Source organism: Pectinophora gossypiella, chromosome 5, assembly GCF_024362695.1.
Source record: "Pectinophora gossypiella chromosome 5, ilPecGoss1.1, whole genome shotgun sequence".
Lineage (NCBI taxonomy): Eukaryota > Metazoa > Arthropoda > Insecta > Lepidoptera > Gelechiidae > Pectinophora > Pectinophora gossypiella.
Window position 1 is genome coordinate 9,939,137 of NC_065408.1, and position 13,470 is coordinate 9,952,606.

The window sequence follows — 13,470 nt, forward strand, 5'->3', positions numbered from 1 at the left end:
ATTTTAACCGACTTCAAAAAAGGGAGGTTCTCAATGAGGATAAAAACTAGAAGCTCAAATGTAGGCGGCTGCACTGTTGAGGGTCCCTAAATTTTGACAGTTCTCCATACTTACTGACCAGCTACAATTCGTGACAAATTGCTATAAAATGTGGAGCAACGTGGAGTGTATCCCGTCTGAAGGATGAGTTACGAAAAAGAAAAGCAGCCAGTTGAAAGTTTTGATTAAAAATAAGTTGTTCTAAGTTTTCGTCTTTCCGATCTTAGAGAACAAAATATAACACTATGATTTTGCAGTTAAATGTTGTGCAAAGTTGTAGTGTCAAAATATAACCCAAACAATATGTTTGTTTAATTAAATAGTACTTATAGAGAACTGTCAAAATTTCAGATCACTCAACAAAAGCGACAGCTGATGGCAGAAAATGCAGAAATAGGTAGTTTTTATCCTCATTCTTTGGGACCTTTTTTATACCATTTGCGTTGTGATAAAGAATAATGACGACGAAATAATAACTATGATTTCATCATGGAATAATTAAAACAATGGAATAATTTAAAGTCCAATCACGATTCGCAGTTCATAGTAGTCTATTAAATATTTTACTGTTGTCTGTAACATGTATACGTACTTATAGGTTATGTACTCGTAAGAATTTTACACACATACATACAGAAAACATAATTCACACCAATGAAATCAAATTACGTGGTGTATACCATTATTAACCGTACTTTTTTACCTTACTTACCTCCGTTAAGCTCTTCATAAATTCACGCCGGTAATAGGCTAGTTTCCAACTAGTCAAATCAGTTACTTTTTTTCTAAACGTCAAAACTCGAAATTACTAAATGTGTATGATTTTTTATGAAAAAGCACACTGAGACTTCGATAAAATGTCGAACTTGTTATTAAGATTTTCTTGATTAAAATTTATAAATAAGTTAAATAGAAAAAAGAAAATGTGTTTCATTTATTTTAGATCTGTCTTTATCAAGTAAGCCATCAATTTCAACCTTCTACACGATCCAATTCTATTCAGGTAGACACCAGCGCTCCAAACCATCGGAAGACAAGTTGCAGTCACATTTCTTTCCTTTATAATATATTCTTTAAGAAGATTCGAATACGCATGGTAAATCATCTACGATTATCCCGATCTTCATAAACGCGCCGGCTGCGTCGAATAGCCACACCACTCCACAAATGGTTCGGAAAATATTTGGACTTTTTTATCGAAGTCAATCTTACTTAATTCAAGGAACATACTCTATATATCTCTTCTTGAATATCTGCACCACATGATGCATTAGGAATATTAAAACAATTCTAAACCGAGCAAAATCACTACGAACTCGTTCGTCGAGAGAAAATGTAATGCTTCTGGGAAGCAGAAAATCCATGAGCTTACATTCAGTGTCATTAATGAGTTTTGAAATTAAAAGGGTTGACGGTTTCAATCGGACTCGCACCTGCTAATATATCGTGAGTGAGCTGAATAAATTAAACGAGTCGATGCGGTTCAAACAAATCACCCCACCGCTGGAATATTTGTATTTATCTTGTTAGTCCAATAGCCCAGGTTTACGGTCGAGTGTTGGCGCTGTTTTAACACCTTGCGGCTTAATTTTATTTCCTGCTTAAGTAAGTACTCATGAAATTTCAAAAGTTAGTTGCTGATTTAAAATATGACGGACAAGCCCCCGCTTGCCAACTTCGTAGAGGGATAAAAAGGGATCAATTATAATACCACAAGTTTATTATTTTATGAAAATCACACACGATTTGACATTGGCTTCACAGTTGTCGCAATGAGCCGAAAAGTTTTAAACAGTTTTCAGCCAAGGATTAATTACGAGTTAATTTTGTCAACGGAGTCCGGATTATAGTTGGTCTTTTTCTGTTAACTTCCATGTGCGATAAATAGGTACTTACTGCTCAATATTCTTAGTTTAATATACTTATTTATTTTATTTTAGTTTACTAACAGTCACTTACACTAACACATGTCATAATATGTTACATTTCAAAACTTAAAAGCTAATTGTAGTGACTATTTATATAAGTAAACACTGCATGCAATTGTGTAGAAAAAGTATATAAAAAAGTGGATAAGCTATAACTAAGACTTAAGTACATATTATTCTATAAGAGTAAAAAAAAAATTTGTTGGAAAGTGGATACAAATCTAATTATTATTTATAATGCTTTTACGGGAGAGATTAAGTGAGTCAGAATTGAGGTCAATTATTTTGCTGTAGTGATTTAATAGCTTACACAGTTTGGGTGCAGGTGAATTTGCACCAAGAACAGTTCTGTGGACAGGTGGATGAAATGAAAAAAAAAAAGAAATGTACATATCCACTGAGAACGCGTCTTATTATATGACGTGATGTGCATACAAATACTGGTGATGAGCTGATAATCAGTCGACGGAGATATCTTGCAAGTGGAAAACGGATACCTCATATATTATTTTCAGACAAGGAATGTATGAGTGTAACTTTATGGCCAGATATATGATATGAGTGAGCGCCTCAGAAGACCAAAAGGTATAAAGAGTATGATTTTTTATTTTTTTCATATACAGTTCTACAACATACAAGGGACGACAATATAAGTATTTTGAATTATTCATAGTTTTTCTATTCATTCCAGAACCCTGCCCATACGTATTATAACCTCATGGTAAACGTATATACAATATTTAAACTCTTTACCCCTAAAATGTCCTAAATACTCCGAGCGAAACAGAAAAAGGTCAATGTAGTCACAAGGGTACGATATTACTTGTCAGATTGTATAAACTTTTTCTGACGTTGGAATAGAATAATGAGGGTTGGTTTTAAGACATATTAGCGTGGAAAATCCTTCAACTCAAACCGAAACATACAGTGTTACGAGTAGGTTAGGAATCTGGGGGTGCGGCAGTGCTCCCGCGAAGACGAGTAAAGGGGAGCGCAACGGCAGGGCACTACCTACCTTTCTCGTAATGTTTCGTCGATTTTTTGAACCTCACTATCATCAATTTTGTCAGCAATGGACTTTTATAATAATAATAATAATAATATAATAATAAAGTTTCAAATGCCTAGTTATACACTTTTATTGATATGTAAAAAAATCCCCGATTTGACACTCACTATCGATCATCCTTATTATAAGGTACTTCCAGATGTCGCATACGCTTCGTCTATTGGTCAAAACCCTGATATGGTTCGTGCTGCCGCGTGGTGGTGCCTAGGGATCTGAAAAACATTTTCCAAAAAACATTTTCATGTAAAATGTTGACAAGACGAGATCATATCGATCGCAATGTCAAAAAGTTATCAGATCTCTTGTAAAAAGTTCATAAACTCTAGACGTTACGCAAAATATGTTGCATGGCCATTTACCTACCATCACATGAGCGTAAGTTGAACAAACGATTTCGCTTCCATCATTATGAGCGTAAGGTAACAAATTGATTGAATGTTCATTGCCATTCTGTTATATAGTTCTTGTAGCAACAAAACGGGCAAGCCCTATATTTTGCGTATCATGTAGAGTTTGCGAACTTAGGGTTTGTATAGTTTGGGCATGTAGAGTTATAAACTTGGCTCTAATGTAGAATAGAATATCTAATAATATAACAAAATCTATTCTCTTCTACAGATATGTTCCATTACTGTATATGGTAATCAAAAATTGAAAAATGACCAGATGGTAGAAAAATGCGAAGTAAAAGTAACAATAAATACTTGAGAAGTGAAGTGTTGTTTTCAGGCAGACGCTGGGCGGCTAGGGGCGTATTACAAGTGTACGTCGCTTATTTTTTTCGAGATTATACCAAGGTCTTAGCGCTATCGTGAATCATGGACCAGTAGAAATTCGCGCTTGCGGGGTCGGTCGGCGGGCTCTGCGAATCGGATAGCGGGCTAAGTATTGCAAATTCGACATCGCCAAAGTAGTTTAAACTGATATTTTAAAGGTTTGGTGTTACAATAACACTTTAACAAAAGCACGGAATGTCAAATCTCCAAGGATAAGACAAGTTCTAGCGCAGACATTTTAAAATAAAATATTTCTCAATGACTAATGGACTACGGAACGGATCAAATCTATCTCCAAGTCTAAGTTGGCAACACCGGGGGCGGCACTCTGGCGGATCCCGCGTGACGTCATATCTCCGGGCGCCGTTACCCGCGCATGCGTACATCCGTCCCCCCGGCCCCCATGCCGACACCCGCGCCCGCCACTTCTCGGGCGGCGCGCGGACCCTCCACTTGCTCGCCCGCCCGTTTCAACTTTCGTCTACCCGCGCCGATGCCGTACAAATAAACTTTCCCAGTCGTTTCCAGTGCGTGTTTCTCATGAACTTGGACTGAAAAGATATTCCGGTGAGATTGCCGCGCTAGTTGGGTTCGTGTTGATGAAAGTTTGGATGTAGGGAAGTTGAGGTAAGATTTCAAGTTATTTGTAGATTTACGAGATTTTAGATAACTGTTATAATAAGAAGTTGCGTAATATTTGTTTATTTTTCGTTTAAAAAAGTATGGATTTAATGATTTCCAAGGTATTAATTTATATCGTTTTATTTTCTATAATGTACTTAACTTCTTAATACTTTCACAATTTAATAGCGTTGCATAAAAGCTGGGGGTAGGTATATTCAAAATGCAACGTTATTGGGAGTCGATGTCGACGTCAAGTGCATTGAGTGGGTGTTGCGTAACCGCTGCGCCGAAGTCTAATCCGCGGCGTCCTTAACCCTATCGCTGCTGAAGAACTATAATTGAACTAACTAGAACTTACGGGAACTACTAAGAACTATAGAATATCCACCTTTATCACTTTCATCAAATTCATGTTCTGGTCCCTTAGCGCCAACTTCGCGAATAAGTTATAGATTTCCATTCTCGTTATAAGTTTGGCTCTTTACCGCGTTACGGAAACCCAAAATGGTTTTGATTTTAGCAGAACAATACTAGTTGGTCACATCAAACGCAATGATTCGGATGATATCTTGACTGTTACAAAATCGCCAAGTATTTAATAAGTACTAAATCGATATCATTTATTTTCTACCCCTGTGATAATTTGTAGAAAATTAAAAAAAAAAATAACAAGTTTTGACGTCATGAATCTGTCTGCAGGTGACTAGAGAACCAATTTTGAAAAGCTCTTTGACGTAATACGCACATTGCGCTACGCGACGACGTAACGTTTGGCTCCACACTTCTGCCTTCATATTCCACACTCAAACATTTCCATTAAGTCCATAGTTAACCTTAAATATTATCTGTGCCAATAAGATATTGGAACGAATAATTTATAAAACCAAGCAGAAAAAAACTTAATGATCTCCGAAAAGAGAGTCAGTATGAAAATCGGTAGTATTAAAAAATATATTATATATTCCGCGTCCAATTTTCAAGTCAAAAGTAATACGGGCTTTCATATCTACCTACATCTGGTAGAGAAATATAAAAATGTAAATGTTTAAATGAGATCTTCGAATTCCAAAAAAAAAAATATTAATTAATGTTTAATCCGAAGATTAAATAGCTAATTGATGCGGCCAATCTACAAACAGGAGGAAGAAGGGATTAAGAAGCTTTCTTTATATATCCACCTACTGCCTCGATCATAATTAACATTATCCGGATTGAAGGCTTTACCGTCGTTTCATCTTCTTCTCCGACGAGCTTTGCCAATATTTTGGAATTTATGTTCTTGTAAAAAACATGAGTTAAGTCACTTTTATTTTATTTTATTTAGAAAAACAAGTTTTACTACTGCACTAACGGAAAACTCCAATGCGTACAGTAAACTTAAACTATTATTATAAATAATACAATCTTACGTTGAGCTTAAAAACAAATGGAATATTGCATAAACGAGTTTAATGAACTGAAATGAGTCATTAAGTCTAAGTGTAAGAGTAAAATACATATTAATTAATATGTGATTTTGGTCATGCGGTCAATTTTCTCATGATGAACTAATCTTAGGTATCCCTCGATTATAATACAACATGCATACGTTGTGATCCTATAATCGATTTCAGCGACGTGCGCGGAATGTTTAGCAGCGTGGTAGATTATAATATATATTTCTCTTCCCTCCTAAAGCCATGCCTTTATGTTATATGTTTATATAACGAACTTAGAATATGTTGTTGCTTTATTTAAAATAAGTTTATATAAATATCATATTCAGAACCTAATTCGTGGTCGTCCATGAAATCGACTCTGCATGTGTTAGGAAACAAGTAGCTCAATTGCAAGTCTATTCGATATTTATTTAATGAGTTTAGTTTTGGTATAATTTTTTTATTTGTTAGAAAATCATGAACGTAATCGTATGCGCAGTTCTGAGGGCTAAAAATTATCATCTGACAAAACTAACATGATCGATAATGAAGTGCTCCAGAGCAATAAGGCCGCCCATTTGTACTGTTGCTAAATGTTTGTATGTTTTGTTTGTGTGCAATAAAGTATATTTAAATATTAGTTCAAAGATCACAAAACAACTAGTCTTTTTGAAGGTGAAGTGTCATAAAGATTTTACTTCAAAGTATAAATCGAATTACATGTATCTATAACAAATTTTCAAAGGAAACCGAGGGGGTTGTCGTACTCTTTCAACCATTCGGTGGTGGCAACTGCTAGTGTGACTGGCGTTCTAACTTGCCGACCAACTTTTACCTAAAAGTCTTCCCTTATTTCTTTATATTTTACAACTTACTTGCAAGTCCATCGGCGTGAAAGTAGAAATGCAGTGGTAATAATTTAGCAACTTTACTTCACTTCGACTCGTTCAGTATAGTGGCTGTAGACCAACTAGGTGTTTTTGAGAAGAAAATAAAGTTTAGTACGACCTCTACTTGTCGATGAGGATTGTCATAAAACTTAAGAAGGATGGTTGCGAGTGCGCCAGAAATTAAAGTTTTTAGAGCTTTGCGAATTTTAATTTGTACAAAAAAATATTCGATATTTCTTCAAAAAGTGCACGTTTATTTTCAATTTCTCGTAGCGGTGTTTTATGAGCGTGAGTGACCATTTAATGAGATTTATTTTTAGCTTCTGAGGACATAGTTAGTCAAGTTTGTGTCCATTGAATGGATTGAAGACTTGGACAACTTGGTTAGGCACTAGGTCAGGAGCTTTTAACATTGCTTAGTAGAACAGCGTGGCTTAAGTGTGCCCCCTCCGGTTGAGTGGAAGCCTGTAGGTACGTAATTTAACTATAAATAGATTGGCAAAGAGATATCAACGTTGTTTTCTTTTACTTTTAATTTTTCTTTGTCAACATTTCATGAAGGTACAGTGTAAAAGCCACATTGATTACAGTGTTCAGTGGTTCGCACAAAATTATCAAACGAAAACTGTAAAGTAAAGCAAATCTGTAATCGAAGAAGAAACATAAAGGTAATTTTAAAGACAGTCCATTGCTGGGACCGTGCTTTTGCGGCAAAATTGATCACTAGTACTCTCTCCGAATCACGAGGGTGTTTATAGTAGTGGTAATGTTTGAACGAAGTTCTCCCACGCTGCGCTGCAATTTGCTAAAGGATACACGTAAACTATTAGAAAACTCTTGGTTATGTGTCTGGGTGTCTGAAGGTATCCCTCGAGTGCTCTATACGAGTATTACTTACATTCTGTAAATTTTTTTTTACAGAAATACATGCTTATTACGAACACGGAGGATCTATATTTTTATATCGTACTTATTCAATGAAGGGCTAAACAGTGTTACAACATTTTGAAATACATTTTTGTTATCTAGTAAGGTTTGCAATAAAATGGTAGTGATCGTCGTAATTTATGGATACAGCAATTAGCACTTTATCCTCTCTGCCTTCCCGAAAGGGATTATAGATATTATCATTGTTATTACATTACTAAGAAGAAAAGAAATAATATTTTATATTAAGTGTGGATTGTATTTCAATTTTGTTCCAAGTTTTTCCTTATGGTACTTGCCAGTATCTTTAAGCCATTTAATGATTTTTTTAGTATTTGGAAAAGGAAAATAATCATAAAATCATTGATAAGCCTTTAATGTTTTCGTTAAAGTACCTTGCAATAGATCGATTTACAAATTCGTTCTGAGTACTCTTTCATTATTTACATAAGTAGATGAGGATTGTACGCTTTTTACGGGTCGCCAAGGCCTATTATAAACATTTACAAATCCTTGCCCACTTTAAAATTAGGTAATTTAATTTGAATTTTAAATTCTATTAGCCGGTGTCGGGCCCTACAGCGCGCTTCTGCAGTAAACCTACCGGCTCTCATACAAAATTAAACCAAAGCAAATCTCTTTCCGCGTGCGAACTTGTTACACGTTTTCACGTTTATGAAAGACTAATATTTCTTTTATAAAAATATTATATTTTAGGCTGAAAAAAAAGTGTCAAAAATTTAAAATTGAGTTGACAGAAATTAACAATTATACTTAAAATGCAGTTAGCTTTATAACACAGATTGATCAATTTAATCGTACAGTAAGAAACGCAACTTAACACGTCAGGATTTACTCATAATAATAAATCATAGCAAAGGAAATATTTGTGGATACGTCCAAAAAGAAAATGTAAGTTTATGATGTGGCTATATATCCTGAGAATGGAGATGGGGAACATGACAGCGACGACAAAAACAAATATGGTGTATTTGCATTTATAAACAGCACCCGTCCTAAAATATAAACGATTCCACTCCTATTCTCGCGTGCTTTGAGTGATGTTGTTTTGGAAAAGCTGTCAGAAAGCTATTTGTCAACAACCGTTCGCTTTAACCCGTATTCTTATTGGCTCGGAACCATTTCAACATAACGACAATATACCGACCCGAATATTCAAGATACATTTCCCATAAAGCTATGATACGACATTGACACCATCAGAAATTTTCATAAGTTTGTCTCGTCCTTCCGTCCGTCGATCACGAATTACGAGTGGTGTGAAGACCGGCAACCGGTTTTTGAACGACACCGATCTAAGTTAAATAACAATTTCGGACCCTTTTTACTTAAGCAGAGTTGTTTTTGTATGCTTTACCTAGACAAGTAAATTAGTCCTTTGTAATTACAAGACCTAAAATAAAACCGCACGAGGCAGTAGCGCCCGGCTCGGATCGAGCTAATTGCTCTTACACGAATAATGGGGTCCACTTAATAACCTTGAGGTCCGATCGATGGTACTGGCTTTAAGACTTTTAGAGGGAAATTTTGCTATAATTTGTACAGAACGTGATCATTTAATCTTGAAAAAAAAGAAAAAAGTTTTAATTAAATTTCTTTGAACTATTGTCTGCGAGACCGGCGATGGGGCAGTTTCTAACTACCGTAACTGATTACAACTATTGATCGATTAGAAGCTGGTGCATAGTTGCGATTCTTTCAAAATTACAAAGATGTTTTAAGTTGTGGCATAAGCACTTCTAATTAAGTATTGTTTTCAAGTGATTCGAACAAGAGATTACATGTTTCATTAGTTGCTAACCAAACCATAGACAGTGCATTTATGCTAATCTAATGTAGGTATACACTTGGCATTACATAGCAATTTGTACAGGTAGGCATGTTAAGCAGTTGATCCCGGTTACTACTCAAGAGGGTTCCTGAACTCACATCACAGCTCATACGATAGAAAAAGAACGGGAATATTTCTAACAATTCTTATTATGTGGCTACACGTGTAATTAGATATTGCACAGCCATTAACGGTCTCTGGAGATTAGTGCCACAATTAGCACCGGCTTAACAGGCAGTCTGCGCCAAATTTGCTATAGAGTAATCAAATGTATCAAATCATATTAGGCTATTGTATTACCTAATTAAAGTTTATGGTTATGAGTATCCTGCGGACATAAATTCAATTACTCAGATTCTGAAACCAACTGTACTAAATAAAATTTCAATAGAATCCGATATTTGATCGGGGTGCGAGGCTAGCTTGCCGCAGACGCGAATGGCTTCAGCTTCTAAGCTAAACTTTCGTAATATTCCGCTATATTTGAAATGAATTTACAAAAGGAATTTTAGTTGGAAATCCAGTGTTCGTGTTATCAGCTTCATGGTTCTTGTAAGTTGTAATATTGTTCACTTCCTGTTTAGTTTTTATTGAATTTTCTATTACATACTGAAAGTTAACATTAGAGAGACCACCATGCCCGTAATCAGGGTACCTATTTTCAATATTCTTTATTTGCATACTATGATGGTGTACAAGTTTGGAAGTTACATATGAGTTTCACATCATAGACCCTTTCAGGCACAACAAAACACGCATAGATACGGACGGAGGCAGGCACGGATATGACCATAAGCAACTATAAGACAACTTGCAGCCATGTTTTTAAACATTTAAAACAAATAGTTCATCTGAGCAGCGCGGTGGAGTATGCTCCAGACCCCCTCCAATTGATTGAGGAGAAGCGTGTAGTCCATCTTAGACGAAGTAATCCCTTAGTTGAGTTCTACAAGACATTTAGGTTTTTCTTTAGTAAGTTCTGTAGCTAACATTAAAGAAATTAAACACTTTGTAGGAATTATTATAAATTAGGTACGTATCTGAATCTTCGCGACTTCCTTTTTAGTATAATGCCATACATTTGGTATAGTAGTAAACACTTTCATTTTAGTTCTGGCAAAGTATCAGATCTGAAACTTTGCTATAATAATATTCTGAGTCTGTGCCAATTTAATGCATGTTACTTGCTCTACTGATGCATTTAGTACATTTTTATTTACAAGGTTTCCCATTGACAGTAGACTTTGAAGTCTTTCTTCTTTTTCCTTTCAATTGAAAGGACCTTACATTATAGGGTGGAACATGCTATGACAGAACCATAAGTTCCAATTTTAAGATCATTGCTGTACGTATGTTCTAGGAAAATAAATAATAATTCTATATAAATATCACATATAAAACCAATTTTTGCTCATCTACTTATATCAAAAACTATCTTCATTGGCATGTTTCTTTTATACGAACATAGGCACGTATGTAATTACAGGTTCTTAGAATTTATTTTAAACTACCTATTTTTCTTTTTAATAATTAACAATCTTCTTTTTACATTATATCTACCGCAAGATAAACTAAGTATACACCACACCGAACTTCCTGATAGGCCAATGTGATAAGTGTAATTTATTGGTCACGCTTACTTCTTTTTACAATATTGTTATCAGGAATTTTCATTCTGCCAATTGTCCTCGTTTCAGTAAGATAAGTATGATGTATCTATAGCCTTTATCGAAGGAAAATCCTCTTAGTTGGCATCGCCATTGTAAGCCGGAGCAGCAATAATTCCAGATATTTCTGGCATCAACCAATATTGGTTTATGTAACCCGTATCAATTAACGTTTGTAACTAATAGGTTTGCTTTATTGAGCATTCGGTTGTTATGGATAAGTTATGCTTACAAGACATGGGTATAGTGTAAGTATTCGATATTTGCTTTATTTCTTAGGATTTTAACATGTAAGCCAGTAAATCACAAGTAAATCCCGTAGGAATTGGCAGATACTATGTATTTCCATTAATTTTGATCTAAACTTACAACCTTTGAGTTTTCTTTTTCATCAATCTTTTAATACTATTATACTCGCGTCGTCGGTAAAGCGAGAGTCTTCACTTGATCTTTCTTATACAGGCGAATATCCTCATATCCATTGAAGTATGTTCTTCTAGATTTTGTTCTTTTAGCTTTTGATTTGTCAACAATACACGAATGTTTAGAAATGCCTACATGACAGAGAGGTCCACAAATAAAAAAATAGAAACTTCGTAACTTGTGGATACTGCTCAATAAACATTCTTGTTTCGAACAAAAGTTAGCGACGAATAAAATTCGCAAAAGTAGTACGAAAGTTTTGATTGGTTTTCGTGGCTCTTGAACGATGCTAGGGACATTATTTTGCTATTTTCGTTTTAGTGAATCAAGGGATTGGCAACTTTTATTTACCAAAAAAGGTTTCCCGAACAATGCTGTAAGAAATGTAAAAATGTTTGATGATGTATTTCAATGAAAGCTTCGTATTTTAAAATTTAAATACTTGTCTTCTGATAAACAACTTTCACCTTTTCGTCTGAACGTTAATAGAGGATCAGTCAGCGGGAAGTTAGAATAAGGAAGTTTATACATTTATTGAAATGTATTCGTGCGTAGAGAATGCTACAAGAGATAAATCATGTTCCTTTCAACTAAGATATATGGGAAGTAAGTTTCTCCTGTGGATTGGTTGCTATGTGTTTTTTGTAGTCCTTAAAGCGTCACACTGAGCCAGCATCATTTGAGTTGCACTTATGAATTCAATTATTCATTTTCCCCTGGCGAGTGTCTACGCAATTTGCTGAGACCATCGATGGACTATATAAACTAGTATAAAAGTTGTCCAATCACAACAAGTGATTCGTTGCAGAAATACTAGGAAATGTAATATTTTCCATCACTTTTGATATCAATTTATCTGGATGATTGACATTATACTCGTTTATACGCCTCCCTGTGTGAATTTCCGGATCATCTGTTAGCGTTTACCTGTTCAATGAAAAAATGTCGTCACATTTTGTCGATAAGACGTTTCATACCGGCAACAAAGATATCGTCATGCTTGAAGTATCACTGGATGGATTGGGTATTTAGAGTATCACTCAAATATTTTGACGATGTAATCGTAGTATTTGAACGCTTTTTACCATTTTAAAAACAGAAAATTGTGCGAAATAAATACAAATTTATCTAGATGATGTTACCTGCTTTTCATTAAATACTTGACAAAGATTTTCATTAAATCTTTAGTAATATTTATGGCTCAAAACTTTCCGTGCAACTGAACTGTACATAATCCGCGCTAATAGGTTGCCTCTGGTTTAATAAAACTTTTCCAACCGAGACCAGCCATCGGACACATTTCACTCATAAATTCTCGTGCACCGAGGCGAAGTTTCGTGCTGATATTTTTGGACGTGTTGTAATGCGGTATTTATCTGCAGGATATGCCTCTAGGGTCATAATTTACTCAGCTCGGCCTCTGTGCAGCCATGACGAGGGCCAGAACTTATTATAATTTATTACACTTCGGCCGCAGTCCTCTAAATAAGACCAAAACATTAAAACACTTTGCTTTTTGTTCCGCTTTCTCTGTTATACCCATTGTAAGAGCTTAACTTTTGCGTTTATTAATCTTTGCTGGCTTTATATTTTGAGTTTGCAAAAAGCTATATCTTTTAACGTCTCATTTGAAGTACTACTTTGTGTATACATTTCAGTATGCAAAAGTAAGTATGCTTTAGTGATAAAACTTTAACTTACTACATCGCATGTTCAAACAGGCTGTCAGAGTTTACTTTCTTTAATACCAAACGAGGGTACCGCACGTCTCGCGCCATTATACAAATATTACTTTAGTCGCGTCGTTTCGCGTAAAAGGTAAGTGCTAATAATATGCGGGTTGAGACTGTTGAGACC